Source organism: Pelophylax lessonae (genome assembly GCF_965119305.1).
Source record: "Pelophylax lessonae genome assembly, chromosome: 13".
In the NCBI taxonomy this organism is placed as follows: Eukaryota; Metazoa; Chordata; class Amphibia; order Anura; family Ranidae; genus Pelophylax; species Pelophylax lessonae.
This window is the reverse complement of record NC_138780.1, coordinates 67,805,891-67,826,184: the sequence shown is the minus strand read 5'-3', so window position 1 is coordinate 67,826,184 and position 20,294 is coordinate 67,805,891.

Sequence of the window (20,294 nt, the reverse complement as noted above, 5' to 3'; positions counted from 1 at the left end):
GATGTGGAATTCTCTTCCACAAGCAGTCGTATCAGCAGGGAGCATTGATAGTTTCAAAAAACTGTTAGATGGACACCTTAAAGACCACAACATACAGGGGTATACAATGTACGGCTAAAAGCAAACACACACACATCATATGTTGAACTGGATGGACTGATGTCTTTTTTCAACCTCACTAACTATGTAACTATGTAACTTTTGTTGAAGATTTCAGAGACAATGTAATGACAACAGTAGAAGCAAAAATAGAAGAGAAAACTGACATTGACCAGCCCATCTCTGTAACTTCTGAACAAACAGTTGAAGTGAGTGCAGACTCTACCAGTACTGAAGAGCAGACACAAGAAGGCTCAGACACAAAACTGAGACGTTCAACAAGAGAAAACAGAGGTAAACCACCTGTATGTCTCTCATACAAAGCTGCCAGTAACAACGAACCTGCAACCTGGGAAGAAATATCTCAGCTTTCAGAACAAGAAGCAAGTAAATGGATAAAGGCTGCTGATGAAGAGATAAAATCCATGCATGATACTAAAACATGGACACTTACAGAACTACCACCCGGAAGGAAAGCCATAGGCTGTAAATGGACTTTTAAAGTGAAATACAATGCAAATGGCACAATTGAGCGATACAAAGCAAGGCTAGTAGCCAAGGGCTATTCTCAAAAATACGGAGAGGACTATGAGGAGACATTTGCACCAGTAGTCAAGCACACTACAATACGGACTTTACTGACAGTAGCCGTCACAAGCAAAATGCAAGTGAAACATTTTGATGTGAAAACCGCGTTTATACATGGCGAGCTAACAGAAGAGATTTACATGGAACAGCCGCCAGGGTTCAAAGATGAACAAAGGCCAGACCTAGTATGCAAACTTCACAGGAGTATATATGGTCTAAAGCAAGCAGCCAGAGCGTGGCATATAAAAATACATGAAGTGCTTACACATCAAAACTTTCTGAGAAGTAAAGCAGACCCCTGCTTATACAAAAAGAAATTGGGAGACAGATGGGTCTATATGCTTATTTATGTGGATGATATCCTGATTTGCTTTGAGCAAGAAGGGGATGAAGCAGAAATCCTAGAAAAATTAAATCAGAACTTCAACACCAAAGATCTTGGCAACATAAAGAATTACCTCGGCATCCAGATCGAGAGAGAGGAAGATGGCAGCTTTCTTCTGAACCAAAGACACAAAATACAAGAAATAATTGAAACATTTGGAACGGATGACGGCAAACCAGTAAAGTCTCCAATGGAAACCAACTACCTAAAGGAGATGAATTGCCAAGATAACCCATTACCTACTAATACTCAATACAGGAAGGCAATAGGGAAATTGCTGTATCTTACCACTGCTACAAGGCTGGACATTGCAGCAACTGTTGGAATCCTATGCAGAAAGGTTTCAATGCCAAGTCAAAAGGACTGGAATGCTGTAAAGCGAATCATTCACTATCTTAAAGGGACTTCGCACTACAAGTTAAAGTTACCAGTAAGTGATGAAAGCACCTTAACAGGATATGTGGATGCTGACTGGGCAGGAGACACCAGTGACAGGAAATCTACCAGCGGCTACTTATTTTTTCTGTCAGGAGGTGCCATCAGTTGGACTAGTAAAAAGCAACTATCTGTTTCACTGTCATCTACTGAAGCAGAGTACGTTGCTGCAGCGCAGGCAAGCCAAGAAGTTATATGGCTGAGACAGCTATTAACAGATTTGGGTCAACCACAGTTGGGACCAACAGAAATCTATGAGGACAATCAAGGATGTCTTGCACTTGCGCACATGGAAGAAGTTAATTCAAGAACCAAGCACATTGACGTGAAGTTCCACTTTCTTAGGGATCTTCAAGAGCAAGGTCTTCTTGAGTTACTTTATTGCCCAACTGAGGATATGACAGCAGATATCCTTACAAAGCCTCTGACCGCTGAAAGACACTCAAGGCTTACAAAGAAGATGGGTTTAATAGACTAAGCCTTAGCTGTTGAGAAGGGGTGTTGGAGATACAACAGCTTTTAGCTTATCAGATAGACTGCAGTTCACAAATAGGACAGTAGATGTCGCTAATGCTAAGTGATATACTATGCATTCTCTATGATGTGTTGTCATTTCCTGTACACAGTACTGAACTTGTTGGTTATCTCTTCCTGTCTGTGTTCTTCTTACAATGAGAAAGTGACATCTTTGATATCTGTGATTAAGTTCCAATAAAAGAAGTCAGTTCCTGTTTACTCCACAATGTCTGATCTGAATGGACTCCGCTGCACCCAGTGATCGCACTCTGCAACAAAAACAACAGGGATTGTTGATGCAGGGAATATCGGATTGCCTCGTGGGGGATCAGAAAGGAATTTATTTTGTTCTTGCTGGAGCATATTGGACCTATATATATATGCCAATATATCAGTGGCATCGGGAGGAGGGGCTGACCAGGGCTTTAGCCCCGAGTAGACCCCCCATAAAGCCCCGGGTCTCATATTGCTTATTTACAATTATTAGCCCCGAGTCCCAAGGCCTGGGGTTGGCCATGAACTCGGGGCTAAATACCTCAGCAATATAACATTTATCCTGCATCCAGTGATTGGTGGGCAAGTCAGGGGCGGCCACAATGAGGGTGAGTGGAGCTGTCAAAATCAACACTGATATTGGGGTGGGCGGGGCCGATATGTGGGGCTCCTCCCATTTGCCCCGTTCATAGACAAACAGCCGCTGGCCGGGGAGGAAGGGGGCAGGGGGCGGGACCAGTTGTAACTACTGTATGTGCATCCACAGTGGTGTATAATAAACCTGAATTATACACTGCTGTGGATGCACATACAGTAGTTACAATAGGTCCCACCCCCTGCCACCTTCCTCCCCGGCCAGCAATGTATACACCCCCTGCCACGCCCATCCCCGGCATCAGTGCTTCAATTTGACGGCTCCAATCACTCTTATTGCGGCAGCCCTCAGCTTGCCCACCAATCACTGGCTGTGTTGGATAGATGTTAAACTGTTGCATGTCCTGCTCGGCTGCACTCATTTACTGTATGTTGCATCTGATGTCGCCGTTGTTCCCTCGGCTCCTGTATACTGCTAATCAAGATTTTAAGCTAAATGTGCAATGTTTAACTAATTGGTGTCTTTGCAGTTTAACTAATTCCTGAACCTTGCACCCTGTACAACACTTTGCTGAACCTTGCACCCTGTACAATGTATTCCTGAACCTTGCACCCCGTAAAACACTTTCCTGAACCTTGCACCCTGTACAATGTATTCCTGAACCTTGCACACCGTACAACACACTCCTGAATCTTAAACCCCATACAACGCATTCCTGAACCTTGCATCCCGTAAAACACTTTCCTGAACCTTGCAACCCTGTACAACCTTATCCTGAACCTTGCACCCCATACAATGTATTTCTGAACCTTTCACCCTGTGATTGTAAGCTCTAACGAGCAGGGCCCTCTAGTTCCTCCTGTTTTGAACTGTATTGTCTTCCCTCAATTTGTAAAGCACTACGCAAACTGTTGGCGCTATATAAATCCTGTATAATAATAATATAACGCATTCCTGAACCTTTCACCCTGTACAACACACTCCAGAACTTTGCACCCCGTACAATGCATTCCTGAACCTTGCACCCCGTACAATGCATTCCTGAACCTTGCACCCCATACAACGTACTTCTGAACTTTGCACTCTGTACAACGCACTCCTGAACCTTGCACCCTGTACAACGCACTCCATAACTTTGCACCCCGTACAATGCATTCCTGAACCTTGCACCCCATACAACACACTTCTGAACCTTGCACTCCGTACAACACACTCCTGAATCTTGCACCCTGTACAACGCACTCCTGAACCTTGCACCCCATACAACTCATTCCTGAACCTTGCACCCTGTACACCACATTCCTGAACCTTGCACCCCGTACAACGCACTTCTGAACTTTGCACCCTGTACAACGCAGTCCTGAACCTTGCATCCCATTCTACGCACTCCTGAACTTTGCACCCTGTACAGCACACTGTGTAATGTAAAGGGGTCTAGAGGTGTGGAGGGGACTGTGTAATGTAAAGGGGTCCAGAGGTGTCGTCCCATCAAAATGCTCTAATTGGTGTTACACTCACCTTTAATCCAGCACCGTCACTGATCTTCACGCCCCCTTCTGATGTCAGAAAGGGACATCGTGGGATCAAATATAACTTCAGGCTGAAGCCCCCGGTCTTTTTCCTACTTAGCAATACCCATACTATATGTAGAGTTTTTTGCTTTCCTTTTGATCACCTGTGGGTATATGATTGTGTATCTGAAAGTTTTCTATTTGTTCAATGTTTTTTCTGTTGACTAACCACTTAAGGATCTGAAGGTTTTACCAGGCCATTTTTTGCAATATGGCACTGCATTATTTTAACTGACAATTGCGCATTCGTGCGATGATGTACCCAAATAAAATTGATGTCCTTTTTTGTAACAAATAGAGCTTTCTTTTGGTGGTATTTGATCACCTCTGCGGTTTTTATTTTTTGCACTATAACCAAAAAAAGAGCGACAATTCTGAAAAAAAAAAAAAATATATATTTTTTACTTTCTGCTATAAAACATTCCCAATTAAAAAAAAATTAAAATCAAATGTTTTCATCAGTTTAGGCCAATTTGTATTCTGCCACGTATTTTTGGTAAAAAAAAAATTCCAATAAGTGTATACTGATTGGTTTGTGCAAAAGTTATCGCCTCTACAAACTAGGGGAAAGATTTACGTCCTTTTTAATTATGTTATTTTTTTTTTTTTTATTAGTAATGGCAGCGATCAGCGATTTTTAGCGGGACTGCGACATTGCGGCAAGCAGATTGGACACCTGACATTTTTGACACTTTTGAGGGGACCGGTGACATTACTAAAGTAATCAGTGCTAAAAATATGCACTGTTACTGTACTACTGGCAGGGAAGAGGTTAACACCAGGGGCGATCAAAGGGTTAAGTGTGCTCCTAGGGAGTGTTTTCTAACTGTATGGGGGATCGACTCACTGGAGGAACACAGAGACCTGTGTTCCTAAATAGGAGGAACCCAGGATCCCTGTGTACATCTCTGACAGGTCAGCGGTCTCCCTTGTTTACATAGGCAAACCGCCTGTCTCCATGGGGAGCGATCGTGGGTGGCCGTGCTCCTCAACTATTCATCACACTAAGCGACGTACAGGTAGTAGAGCCAACCTGCCGCAGTTAAACTATGGCGGCTGGTCTGCAAGTGGTTAAACTACATGGATTTGTGTCATTTTTCTAAAGTGGACCTTTCAGTAACTTCACAAATCTCTATGAATATGAGATGCCACAATGTAAAATTATCAAAGAAAAACTTTGGCTTTTATAATAAAAAGCCATCCTTGCCCTCCAGTCAGTTACTTTGTTTAGCCTGAGATGATGCTATCAGTTTGCTGCAGGCTGGAGGATGCGATTCTTCAGTCTCTTTTCCCTAAGTGATCAGACTACAAGGTTTTACCTTTGTATCAAGTCAGAAGGCAGGAGGCATCAGCAGAGGCTGATTTATGTCAGACTTTGTGAACACCTCCATTCAGAAAGTAGATAGTGATTTTTACACACTACTTAGCATGCTTCTCACACAAAGGAAGAAATATACATCTAAAGCTGGATCCACTTTAACCACTTAAGCACCGGAAGATTTTACCCCCTTCCTGTCCAGGGCCTATTTTGTGATTCGGCACTGCGTGACTTTAACGGACAATTGCGCGGTCGTGCAACGCTGTACCCAAATGAAATTGACATCCTTTTTTTCCCACAAACAGAACTTTCTTTTGGTGGTATTTGATCACCTGTGCGATATTTTGATCATGCGCTATAAACAAAAAAAGAGCATCAATTTTGCAAAAATAACAATATTTTTCACTTTTTTTTTATATGGAATTCCCCCCAAAAAAATGTAAAAATCAAATTTTTTTTAACATTTTTGGCCAATTTGTTTTCTGCTACCCATGTTTGGTAAAAAAAAAATAGCAAAAAGCGTATTTTGATTGGTTTGCGCAAAAGTTATTGCGTTTACTAACAAAGGGAAAGATTTTTGACATTTTTATTGTTTTTTTTTTTTAACAAATAATGGCGGCGATCTGCGATTTTTTTTTTTTTTTGCGGGTCTGCGTCATTGCGGCGGACAGATCGGACGCTTGACTGACATTTGTTACACTTTTGGGGGTACCAGTGACATTACTACAGTAATCAGTGCTATACATATGCACTGTTACTGTAAAAATGACACTGGCAGGGAAGGGGGTTAACTTTATTTGAGAAGGAGGGGTTAAGTGTGTCCCTCCCTAGGGGCGTGATTCTTACTGTGATTGGATGTGGCTTGTGATGTAACAGCAGAGATCTATGATCCTACATAGCAGGACCGTATGATCTGTGCTGTACACAGGGGAGAATGACAGGCGGCTGTGTTTACATTAGCCGCCTGCCTTTCTCCCGGTGTAACCAATGATCACGAGTGACCAGCGGACATCGGGTCCGCTGGTCACACGCGTGGGGGGGTCCATGACCGAGCGGGAGCGCGCCTCCAGCGTCGCGCGCTCGCTCCCTAGAGCCTCACAGGCTAGCGACGTCACTTTGCCTTTGAGGGGCTGACTCCTGACGTAGATAGACGTTAGGCAGTCGGCAAGTGGTTAAGGCCCCTTTCACACATGGGAGTCCGTCGGCGGACTCCGTTTTTCTCAGAGGAATTGATCCGCTGATCCTTCGCTGAGCAGGCGGATGGCAGCTCTGTCTCTGCGCTGTGTGCGAAGTCAGAGCTGTCAGGTCCCCGCTGTTCTCTATGGGGGAATCAGATTGGAACTGACTGCCTGTCCGTTCTCATCCGATTCGATCCGCTGGACGGATGGAAAATAGGGTCTCCATCCGTCCAGATTTAACGGATCGGATCGGATGGCAACAGACATCCAATGCCCCATAGAGATGCATGGGGCATCCGTTCAGATCCACCTAAAAAACTGACAGGCAGATCTGTGTGAACGGGGCCTTACAATGAAAAATGAGCATTAGAAATTCATTGATGAACTGCATGCATCTGGTAAAATTCTGGTGAATATGTAGCTCATAGGTAGCCGTTCACAGCAACACTGCAGCTCCAGAAATCCACTCATGCTAATGAAATGGAGATGTTAGCTAAGCTTCCACAGCTGTGAGACTACTGCTCATTGGAGATTGTAAATCAAATGAATTTATATGTGAATTCACATCCATTTACACAGTTTAGTAAATAGTTCCAATGTGTCCAGCAATCCTCACATTGTAGTTGGAGTGATTTAAAGCCAAAGCTAAGAAAGTAGAAATAATGGGCAGGGTTAGCAGATTGTTGGTAGTAAAATTTCCTTCAGACAATGCCATCCTGCAGTCCCCCAGAATTAGCCCCCATGTCCTGCGCACCCGAGCAGTGCGTGACAGCAGCTGAAAATAAGGGGAAGTGAGTGCTATAAACAGTGATCAGTTCCAGAGTGCACAGGCTCGCTCTTCGTGACTAAGAGACCCCCTTCTCCTAAACTGCCAATATCCTAACACGCAAATTTCATGTCAAATCCTGGCCTGCTCTGCTTATTACAAGAGGGGGTCAAGAGCAGGGAGGAAGAAAGTGGGGGGTGTTAAATTGTCTCTGCCGGCTGGTAATTCCCAAAATACTCCAGTAACACAAGAACGAGGAGGGGGAGCGCTCTGTGCTATATTAAAAAAAAAAAAACGTATAATCGCAAACACACATAAGTGAGCTGGGAGTAATTATGAATGGGAACGCTTTAGTTGAACGGTTAGGATTAAGTTACAAGAAGTTATTCTGCTGAGAGGATCTGATGTTGACTCATAACCGCCCCTTTTACTAGCTGCACACGATGGCCCTGTAACGGGGTCCTTGTGCAGTTACTGAGCTGAAATCATACATTCTCTCTAAAAACTTACACAATGGACACAAGTTGTATCAACATGAGAATGTTCTGGCATCATAATCCACTAGTTGCGAATCCTGGCTTGTAGTCTCCGCTCTAATTCATCCCAAAGGATTGGGCTGAGGTCAGGACTCAGGCCAGTCAAGTTCCTCAACCCCAAACTTGCTCACCAGTGTTTTTATGGACCTCGCTTTGTGCAATGGTCCAAATCATTTGGTGTAGGGGGTATTATGGTGGGGGGTTGTTTTTGTCCAGTGAAGCGAACTCAGCTTATTAAGACATTTTGAACAATTTCATGCTCCCAACTTTGTGGGAACAATTTGGGGATGGCCCATTCCTGTTCCAGCATGACTGCGCACCAGTGCATAAAACAAGGTCAATAAAGACATGGATCAGTGAGTTTGGGGAGAGTGGAGACTGCGAGCCAGGCCTTCTCATCCAACATCAGTGCTTGACCTGACAAATGTGCTTCTGGAAGAATGGTTGAACATACCCATAGACACAATCCTAAACCTTGTGGACAGCCAACAGGAGAATAGAAGCTTTTAGAGCTACAAGGGGGTGGGACTCAATATTGAACCCTATAGACTACGACTGGGATGCCATTAAAGTTCATGTGCGTGTAAAGGCAGGCGTCCCAATACTTTTGGTAATATAGTGTGTGTGTGTGTGTGTGTGTGTGTGTGTGTGTGTATATGTATATATATATAAGGGGTTAGCTTGGTAGCGGGTGTGGGTGACCCCTTGGGTGGGTTCGTTACACAGAGAGAGAGAGACAGCCGAGGAGTGGTTGAAAACAACAGTCTATGGTTTATTCTTCCAATTTGCTGGAAACAAGTGCAAGCATCCAAACAGAATAAATCAAACAAACATAAAATAAACCCCGGCCACTTGGGGCGTCTACCTTCACAACACAGGAACCTACCTATGGAGTCTGTCCCAACCTACTGCTGGGCAGACACTGCTGGTCATACAGCAGAAGACCAATAGTCTATTTGTTTTCTTTTCACACAGAAAAAGTCAACACCACCTCACCTTCAGACGTCTCTCAGCTCACTGCTCTCCTTAACGCACAAAGCCTCAGGATGCAGCAATCAGTAGTCATCTTCTGGATAACTTATAGAGGCCTTAATTGCCTCATTCTGAATAGCTAAAGCTTTTTCAACGTCCTAAACCTTTCTGGCTACCTCCGCAGCCGACACCCGATAGTAATTGGTGAATTGTCTAAACAAGGCAGAAATGTATCTCCTGTCTGTGACAACACACACACACATTTACCTGACTTCCAGTCACAATATATATATATATGTCAGTCTGTCTATCTATCTATCTATCCACATATACACAGTTGTTTTCATAAGTTTACATACCCTGGCAGAATTTTAAGATTTCTTGGCCATTTTTCAGAGAATATGAATGAGAACACAAAAACTTTTCTTTCACTCATGGTTAGTGTTGGGCTGAAGCCATTTTTGTTATCAGTCAACTGTGTTTACTCTTTTTAAATCATGAGGACAACAGAAACTATTCAAATAACCCTGATCTAAAGTTTACCATACCCCAGTTCTAAATACTGTGTATTGCCCCCTTTAACATCAATGACAGCTTGAAGTATTTTGTGGTATTTGTGGATGAGGCTCTTTATCTTCTCAGATGGTAAAGCTGCCCATTCTTCCTGGTAAAAAGCCTCCAGTTCCTGAAAATTCTTAGACTGTCTTGCATGAACTGCACGTTTGAGATCTCCCCAGAGTGGCTCAATGATATTGAGGTCAGGAGACTGAGATGGCCACTCCAGAACCTTCACTTTATTCTGCTGTAGCCAATGACAGGTCGACTTGGCCTTGTGTTTAGGATCATTGTCATGTTGGAATGTCCAAGTACGTCCCATGCGCAGCTTCCGGGCTGATGAATGCAAATTTTCCTCCAGTATTTTTTGATAACATACTGCATTCATCTTCCCATCAATTCTGACCAAATTTCCTGTGCCTTTGTAGCTCACACATCTCCAAAACATCAGTGATCCATCTCCCAGGAGGAATGGTGTACCTTTCATTATAGTCCTTGTTGACTCCAAATGTAACGTTTATGGTTGTGGCCAAAAAGCTCAAATTTTGGTCTCATCACTCCAAATGACTTTGTGCCAGAAAGTTTGAGGCTTGTCTCTGTGCTGTTTGGCATATTGTAAGCGGGATACTTTGTGGCATTTGCATAGTAATGGCTTTCTTCTGGCGACTCGACCATGCAGCCCATCTTTCTTCAAGTGCTTCCTCATTATGCATATTGAAACAGCCACACCACATGTTTTCAGAGAGTCCTGTGTTTCACCTGAAGTTATTTGTGGGGTTTTCTTTGCATCCCGAACAATTTTCCTGGCAGTTGTGGCTGAAAGTCTAGTTGGTCTACCTGACCGTGGTTTGGTTTCAACAGAACCCCTCATTTTGCACTTCTTGATTAGAGTGCTGATTGGAATTCTTAATTCCTTGGATATCTTTTTATATCTCTTTCCTGTTTTATACAGTTCAACTACCTTTTCCCGCAGATTCTTTGACTATTCTTGTGCTTTCCCCATGACTCAGAATCCAGAAACGTCAGTGCAGCACTGGATGAAAGATGCAAGGGTTTGTCAGGAGTCCAGAAACTCATTGACCTTCTATACACACACACTAATTACAAGCAAACCGATCACAGGTGAGGATGGTTACCTTTAATAACGATTCAAACCCCTTTGTGTCAACTTGTGTGCATGTTATCAGGCCAAAATCACCAGGGTATGTCAACTTTTGATCAGGGCCATTTGGGTACTTTCTGTTTGTCATTATGATTTAAAAAGAGTAAACACAGTTGAATGAAGTATGTTTTGCCTACAGTCAAGCATGGTGGTGGGAGTGTTATGGTCTGGCGCTGCATGAGTGCTGCCGGCACTGAGAAGCTATAGTTCATTGAGGGAACCATGAATGCCAACATGTGCTGTGACATACTGAAGCAGAGCATGATCCCCTCCCTTCGGAGACTGAGCCACAGGGCAGTATTCCAACATAACGACCCCAAACACACCTCCAAGACGACCACTGCCTTGCTATAGAAGCTGAGGGTAAATGTGATGGACTGGCCAAGCATGTCTCCAGACCTAAACCCTATTGAGCATCTGTGGGTCATCCTCAAAGGGAAGGTGGAGGAGCACAAAGTCTCTAACATCCACCAGCTCCGTGATTGATGTCATCATGGAAGAGTGGAAGAGGAATCCAGTGGCAACCTGTGAAGTTCTGGTGAACTCCATGCCCAAGAGGGTTAAGGCAGTGCAGGAAAATAATGGTGGCCACACAAAATATTGATACTTTAGGCCATATTTAGACATTTTGACTTAGGGGTGTACTCACTTTTGTTGCCAGCGGTTTATATATTCATGCCTGTGTGTTGAGTTATTTTGAGGGGACATGAAATTTGCACTGTTATACAAGCTGAACACTCTACTTTACATTGTATTGAGTTACATTGTCCCAACCAGGTCAGTGCTGGGGATACACGTGCACCATCCACCATCTTGCTCCTCTTCCTCTCCCTCTCTCTCAGGGCATGCTGGGTCTCCTCCTGGGGGTGGCTCCACCCACAAGCTTTCAGACTGGCTGGCCCCCACAGCTCTGATGAGCAGGCTTGTTTCTGCGCATTCTGCAGTAACCCCTTGTTGACTAGACAAACTTGCAGATACAGGCAGTACACTGATGGTTGCAATATACACACTGATACTTGCAGAACTTGTTAGGACATGCTACTCTGCACCGACTGTGAGCAGTTTGAGAGCAGATAGTAGCAAGCTTTCTGTGGTTGCCATGAGCAACAGCTAAGTCCATAACACACGTCAAACTGTGGTTAGCAGGGTTAGGACAGTCCTTAACATCAACAGTGGTTGGCCAACGTATAGACCCCCCTCCTGCAGACACCTGCTGGCCAATCCTGATCACCAACAGCAGACATATTGGTGCACTCTTTACTGTTCTCAGCAGGACATTGCAGCATACAGTCACTCTTTCCAGCATTAAGCAGACCAGATTTTGTATCCATGGCAGCGATCACCCGCCGTGGTGGCCACAGGTGACCGCACATAACACATTTCTCACTCAACAGCAGGTTTTAGCACAAGTGTCCGTCCCAGGCGCGGTTTGGGGCAACTGGGTATGAAGTGCAGCCTTACTCAGCAGCAGGTTCTGCCCGTTGCTATGGACAACGCCATTTGACTTTAGACATCAGTCACAGTTTGGCAGGGCACACAACTCAGTTCCCTGTTTTTAGAATGCCCCCCCCACCGCCACCCCACACACACCCCACACACACACAGTGGTCCTGGAAGCAAAGCACAGTCCTCTGGCTCGATTAACTCCCTTAAGGTCCACAGATGAACTAGGATCCCCCACTCTCCACAGCCAGGCACACTGAATTTTCACAGGCACTCCAGAGACAGGGAACAAGTCTGCAGCTTTGTTTTTGTGGTTTATTGAGGGTTATTAACTTGGATGGGGATGGAAATTATGGGATGCCCACTTGACTTTAGCAAAACTTCAGGGACACTCTTCCTATATACAGTTGACATACTGGATATATAATGGGCGATGGCCCATTACAGGCAGGAACCCGAGGCCCCTTGTAGTGTAGCAAAAATAGAGTGAAACAGATTGCACATTTCCTCCTGTGGCTACTGATCCCAGCATAACCTCTCCAGGCCCTGCCAACCCACTTGGCTGCAGCTGCCTCTTTCACTAACCCTCTAGGCTAACTTCTCCATCACAGTCCTCCAGACTGACACTCACCAGCCCACCCTGCTGACTCTCAGGAGATCTCCCAGGGAAGAGATGAAGACTTAAAGTGGAGTTCCACCCAAAAGTGGAACTTCCGCTTTAGGGAGTCCTGACCCCCCGACATGCCACATTTGGCATGTCATTTTTTGGGGGGGGGGAGCGGGTACCTAGTTTTGACAGGTACCCGCTCCCACTTCCGCTCGGAGCGCCGCGGCGCCCTGAGCGGAAGTTCTCCTCTCCCCCTCCCTCCCTGCAATCTTCTGGGACACGTCAGAGGTCCCAGAAGATTGCCGGCCAATCACGGCGCGCAGCGCGACTCGCGCATGCGCAGTGGGTACCCGGCTGTGAAGCCGCAAACTGTAACAGCCGGGTGCCCACAGCAGTGATGCCGGCGCCGAGGGAGAGGATCGAGGCTTCCGGCGGCCGCATCGCTGGACCGTTGGACAGGTGAGTAAATGGCTGGAACTCCGCTTTAAGTTCACCGCTGTCTTCAGGGAGCACTGGCTATATGTGGCAGTCTCCCCCCTTATAGGTTCCTGGTAGTGCTGACCTGGTCCCGCTGTCCTCTCCCTTGCTCCTGTGCCTCCAGGAAGGGCTTTTTCTCCGTGTGTTGTGGCAGGATCCTTCCAGCATCTGAGCCCCGACCCAAGGACACCCCCCCAGACTAGAGGGTACCCCAGAAGGCCACTGACAGCCTCCACAGTACTATGCCTCCATCTTCCACCTGACTGCCCCTGCTGGCATGGCTCATGCCCATTTATGAGGTAAGCCTTTCCCCCTACCAGCCCTATGCTGGGGATTGGCTGAGGCCCTCATACATATTCCAATCAGCCCCTCCTCATCTCCACCCACCAGCTCTAAATTTTTCTACAAACTTCTAGACCAGGGGGAGGCACCAGAGGAACAGTCAGGATGAGTTATCCAGACCTAACTCACTAAATCCTGACCCAGATTCACAGCCCCGAGCTAAACTGAATTTTCCTACACTAACAAACCTATCCTATAACTAGCACACACTAGAGGTTTTGTTTGCAATTGACACGATAGCATCACATTGTTTCTGCAGATTTGCCAGCTGCACATCCATAATGAGAATCTCCCGTTCCACTACATCCGAAAGGTTCTCTATTGGATTGAGACTGTGGAGGCCATTGGAGTACAGTGAGCTCATTGTCATGTTCAAGAAACCAGTTTGAGATGATTTGATCTTTGTGACATGGTGCATTATCCTGCTGGAAGGAGCCACCATAAGATGGGTACACTGTAGTCATAACAGGATGGAGATGATCAGCAACAATATTCAGGTAGGCTATGGAATTTAAACGATGCTCAATTGGTACTAAGGGGCCCAAAGTGTGCAGAAAAAATATCCCCCACACCATTACACCACCAGCCTGAACTGTTAATACAAGGCAGGATAGATCCATGCTTTCATGTTGTTTATGCCAAATTCTGACCCTAATATCTGAATGTCTCAGCTGAAATCGAGACTCATCAGACCAGGCAATGTTTTTTCATACTTCTATTGTCCAATTTTGGTGAGCCTGTGGGAATCATAGCCCCAGCTTCCAATTCTTAGCTGACAGGAGTGGCACCTGCTGTGGTCCTGCTGTAGCTCATCTGCTTCAAGGTTCAATGTGTTGTGCATTCAGAGATGGTATTCTACATGCCTTGGTTGTAATGAGTGGTTATTTGAGTTACTGTTGTTGTTCTATTATCTCATTCTCCTCTGACCATTGATATCAACCGGTCACTGGATATTTTCTCTTTTTCAGACCGTTCTCTGTAAATCCTAGAGATGGTTGGGCGTGAAAATCCAAGTAGATCAGCAGTTTTTGAAATACTCAGACCAGCCCGTCTGGTACTAACAACCATGCCACAATTAACCACTTAAGCCCCGGAAGATTTTACCCCCTTCCTGACCAGGGGGTATTTTGCGATTCGGCACTGCGTGACTTTAACGAACAATTGCGCGGTCGTGCGATGCTGTACCTAAACGAATTTGACTTCCTTTTTTTCCCACAAACAGAGCTTTCTTTTGGTGGTATTTGATCACCTGTGTGATTTTTTGATCACGCGCTATAAACAAAAAAAGAGCGTCAATTTTGCAAAAATAACAATATTTTTCACATTTTTTTATATGAAATTCCCCCCAAAAAAAAAGTAAAAATCAAAATTTTTTAAAATTTTCGGCCAATTTGTTTTATGCTACATATGTTTGGTAAAAAAAAAAAAAAAAAAAAATCGCAAAAAAGCGTATTTTGATTGGTTTGTGCAAAAGTTATCGCGTTTACTAACAAAGGGAAAGATTTTTGTCATTTTTGTTGTTTTTTTTTTTAACGCGTGGCGGCGATCTGCGATTTTTTTTGCGGTACTGCGACATTGGGGCGGACAGATCGGACCCTTGACTGACATTTGTGACACTTTTGGGGTTACCAGTGACATTTCTACAGTAATCAGTGCTATACATATGCACTGTTACTGTAAAAATACACTGGTTGTGAAGGGGTTAACTTTATTTGGGAGGGAGGGGCTGTGTGTATCCCTAGGGGCGTGCTTTCTACTGTGATTGGCTGTGGCTTGAGCTGTAAGGACACTGATCAAACGGATCTACATACTAGATCCGTTTGATCAGTGTCTTTACAGCGAGGAGAATGACAGGTGGCTTGTTTACACAAGCTGCCTGACATTCTCCCTCTCCCCCGCCGATCGCCGAGTGACCGACGGACATCGGGTCCGCTGGTCACACGCGCGGGGGGGGGGGTCCGTGACCACGCGGGAGCGGGAGTGCGCCTCCGGGGGCGCCCGCTCGCTCCCTAGACCCTCACAAGCTAGTGACGTAGCCCTACGTCACTTTGCCTGTGAGGGGGTGACTGCTGACGTAGATCGGCGTTAGGCAGTCGGCAAGTGGTTAAAGTCACTTAAATCCCCTTTCTTCTCCATTATGATGCTCGGTTTGAACTTCAACATGTCTAGATGCCTAAATGCATTGAGTTGCTGCCATGTGGTTGGCTGATTAGCAATTTGTGTTACCAAGCAATGGAACAGGTGTAACTAATAAAGTGGCCGATAGATAGATATCCTCTGTTATTCTGAGCTCCGGTAGACACTAGAACGCAGTGTGGGAAACCCACAATCCTTGTGCATTTCCTGCATGGAGTTCAAAACTCACTGCACTTGTGATGTCAGAGCAATGTTAACAAAACCCTAAATGTAGGTCGCAAACACAGTGCGTTTGCCTGCACCAGATTCCATGGTACAAAACTGCCATGTGATACAGTTGCAATACATTTCCAAAAGTAGAGCATGCACCACTTTGGTGGGATGCAGTGCAATCTTAGCCCATTGAATGGGCTCTAATTTATTTATTTCAGATACTTATATAGCGCTGTCAATTTATGCAGCGCTTTACATATACATTGTACATTCACATCAGTCCCTGTACTCAAGGAGTTTACAATCTATCTCACATTCATATATACATAGTAGGGCCAATTTAGACCGGATCCAATTAACCTACCAGCATGTCTTTGGAGTGTAGGATGAAACCGGAGTACCCAATGGAAACCCACGCAGGCACAGGGAGCACATGCAAACTCCAGGCAGGTAGTGTCGTGGTTGGGATTTAACCTTTTTGCTGCTAGGCGAAAGTGATAATCACTACACCCCTGTGCCGCCACACTGAATCGCATGTGAATTGCACAGGAATGCGGGGTGATTCATAGTGTGAACCTAGCCTGGAAGTGGATTCGATATTTTGTTCCCTCACCATTTAGTTGGTTATTTAAATGTATCACTGCACAGAGATATTCATGAATTATACATACATATATATATATAAATACACACACACATTTTTACATACTAAATAAATTGCACACCCAAATAATCAGCCGACTAATTGATTATGGCTGGCTGGTGTGTTGGTAACCATTCACAATCCTCTATATTTTAAATCTACATAGAAAATCTGTGCTTCGATAATAAACAACAAACCTATTCAGCAGCTGACACTATACCCTTTGTAATATTGGGGTAATTAAACTCAAGCGGTAGTTGCGTTTACAATGAGTTGCACCAGTACAAAACTGTATTTTCAGGGCATAGCAGCCCACTTTAATTTAAAAGCAAGTCAAAGCTCATACAGATAGCTCTTCCCATGCAGGGGGTTCTCACCATCATTGTAAAGACACAACATTCAGTCTCCTGGCTCTCTTGTGGTAGCTTTACTGCTTCAAGTACCTCTGCAGGGTCCACCTGACCACCAAGCACCTCTTGGTCTTCCTGACCATCAAACAAAACCCAGGGTTATGCGCAGAAGCTGTACTTTAGTGCTGCGTCTTTACTTGCTGTGCTTCCTCTCATGCTTGGGCCTTCCGCTATCCCATCCCGACCTTGATGCCCTGCAGCCTCTCACACGGCTCCCTTCACAGGAGGATGGGGCCCTGAACTCTAACTCTGGCTCACACACCTGATTAATTAGTGCGCTTCCTTCTCCCAAAGTCTTAGGCTGGCCATACACTATACAATTTTCTTGTTCAACTTTCCTTTAGATTTACCAAAACCATATAATATAAGTTCAAACCTGAAAACTTTCAATTTGTATGCAATCAGGCAGGCCCTTGCACTACATAGTTGAAGGTAAATCTAAAGGAAATTGAATAAGAAAATTGTATGGTGTATGGCCAGCCTAAAACCAGCATTTTACTGAGTAGCACAGGATCACCCTGCTACACCTGATGCTAGGCATTAATAAAGCATATAAATAATCCCCTGGATTGCTTGCACAGTATAGGATTTCTTTATATGTAATGTCGGGAATGACAGCTCCGTCTCCGCTCTGTGTGCAGAGACAAAGGTGTCAGATCCCCGCCGTCCCCTATGGGGGAATCGGATGAGAACGGACTGCCTGTCCGTTCTCATCCGAACCGGACCTGGATTTGACGGACAGGATCGGATCGGATGTTAGCGGACATGTCTCCGCTGACATCCGCTGCCCCATAGGGATGCATGGGGCATCCGTTCAGATCCGCCTGAAAAACTGAGAGGCGGATCTGAACGGTCCGCATGTGTGAAAGGGGCCTATCACACATGTTGTTTGTTTGGCTGTTTTTCATCCATCCGTTGACGGATGAATAACGGACATCAGTGCATTCTTATGGAAAAACGGATGTAAATGGATGATCATTTATTTACATCACTTTTCAACCGCTTCCGTCAACATCTGTTTTTTTTAAGGGATGAAAGACCTATTTTTCATCCATTAAAAAAACGAATCAGATGAAAAACGGATAGAAAAAGATGAAGGATGGATAAAAAACAGATGAAGAGGGATGAAAAACGGATTACAACGGATGAAAAATGGATAACAATGGAGGAAAAACAGATGACAAAGGATGAGAAATGGATGAAAAACTGATGTTGACTGAAAAAATCTGATGAAATAAAAATGTGACTGAACTGATGAAATGAACAGTATGTGTGAAAGGGGTCTAAAGGTTAACCACTTCAATACCGGCCCATAGTAAATTGACGTCCTGAGTTTAAAGCTAAATACCGGTGTTATGGCAGCAGATAGCTGCCATAACCCTGGTATTTTTTTAAACTGCAGGCGATGGGCTTTCCGATAAGGGTGGTCCCAGCGGCGAATTCGCCGCGAGATCACCCTCCGGGATGGCGGAAGGGGTGCCCCCCCCCCTCCCGCCGCGTCCCGGTCCTTTTCCCCGCTTACCGGACCCGCCGACCCGCTTGCCCTCACTCGACTCTATTGTCTTGGAGGACCGGAGCGACGGCAAACATCGTTGCCGAGCAACCGGCTTAAAGGTCCCTTTTTTTTTTTTTTTGTCTTTTTTTTTTTTTTTTCCTTTCCATCTTTATTAGTGTACTTGTGAGATCTGAGGACTTTTTGACCCCAGATCTCACAAAAAAGAGGTCCTGTCATGCCTATTTCTATTACAAGGAATGTTTACATTCCTTGTATTAGAAATAAAAATGATCAATTTTTTTTTTTTTAAAAACGGTGTAAAAATAAAAAATAATAAATAAAATAAATAGTAAAAAAAAAAAATAAAAAAAAATAAAGCATCCTGTCCCCGTTAGCTCGCGTGCAGAAGCGAACGCACACGGAAACCCCGCCCACATATGTAAACGGTGTTCAAACCACACATGTGAGGTATCGCCGCGATCGTTAGAGCGAGAACAATAATTTGAGCCTAGACCTCCTCTGTAACTCTAAGATGGCAACCTGTAGAAATTTTTTAAGTGTCGCCTATGGGGATTTTGAAGTACCAAAGTTCGTCGCCATTCCGTGAGCGTGCGCAATTTTGAAGCATGACATGTTGGGTATCTATTTACTCGGCGTAACATTATCTTTCACATTATGGAAAAAAATTGGGCTAACTTTACTGGATTCTTATTTTTTAATTCAAAAAATTGATTTTTTTCCAAAAAAATTGCGTTTGGAAGCGCGCTGCGCAAATACGGTGTGATAAAAAATATTACAATAATCTCCATTTTATTCTCTAGGGTCTCTGCTAAAAAAAAATATATAATGTTTGGGGAATCTAAGTAGTTTTCTAGCAAAAACAACTGATTTTAACTTATAAACACCAAATGTCAAAAATAGGCCTAGTAGGCAAGTGGTTAAAGCCCAGCTGAACTTTCAGTTTAAATTAGTTAGGTACATACTACGTGCATCAACATAAAATATTTTCAAAGTCTTTTCGTTGGTTTTCTTTAGAAAGCAGCCACAGCCTGAGTAGAAAAGCCTTTCCCTTGCCAGCCTTCTTCAGAGAAAGCCTTTCTGTGTGGAAGCAGAGGTCTCTCTACAGAGGTAAGAAAACTCCCTGCTGGAGCTCTACAATTATCATGAAGCATAAGTCTGATACACCTGGAATGTATTTAGCTGATTTAAACTGAAAGTTTAATTGGGCTTCAGCGAGCGCAAAAATCAGTACGCATCAGTGGATTTAATAATATACATTTGCAACTAGGTTTGAAAATTGTGCAAGGTTAATAGAGCTGAGAGCTATGACAGGCACTCATCAAGAGGACCAGCTATGCCCATATTTGTAGAAAATATATACAAAGTATATTCCCTGCGCCAAATATAGGGTAGCCAATAAATATGAAAATTGGAGAGACAATATGATAATAAAAATTGGATGACATTTAACTAAAAAAAGCAGCTGCTGTAAAAAATGAATAAAATGCCAAAGAATGGTCTTTAAAAAATGCCAAATACAGCGCTTGCTATATTACTACTAACTAGGATTCTAAAAATTACCAATAAAATTTGCTTATGCTTGTAAAGTGCTTAATATGTCTCCATAACTACCACTTAAGCAATAAAACCATGTTGAAAAGCGTGAAGTTGAATGTGATTAAATATTATAAGACATTAAAATGACAATGAATAATAATCCGATAAAAATAGATGACTGTGATTAAATTAAATAAATATATAATGAACGATAAGAGATATATGTAAAAAAGTCCAATAGTTGTGACTGGTGCTCAAATGGTTAATGTCCTCAGGAGATATTTATCCATAAAAAGTGCAA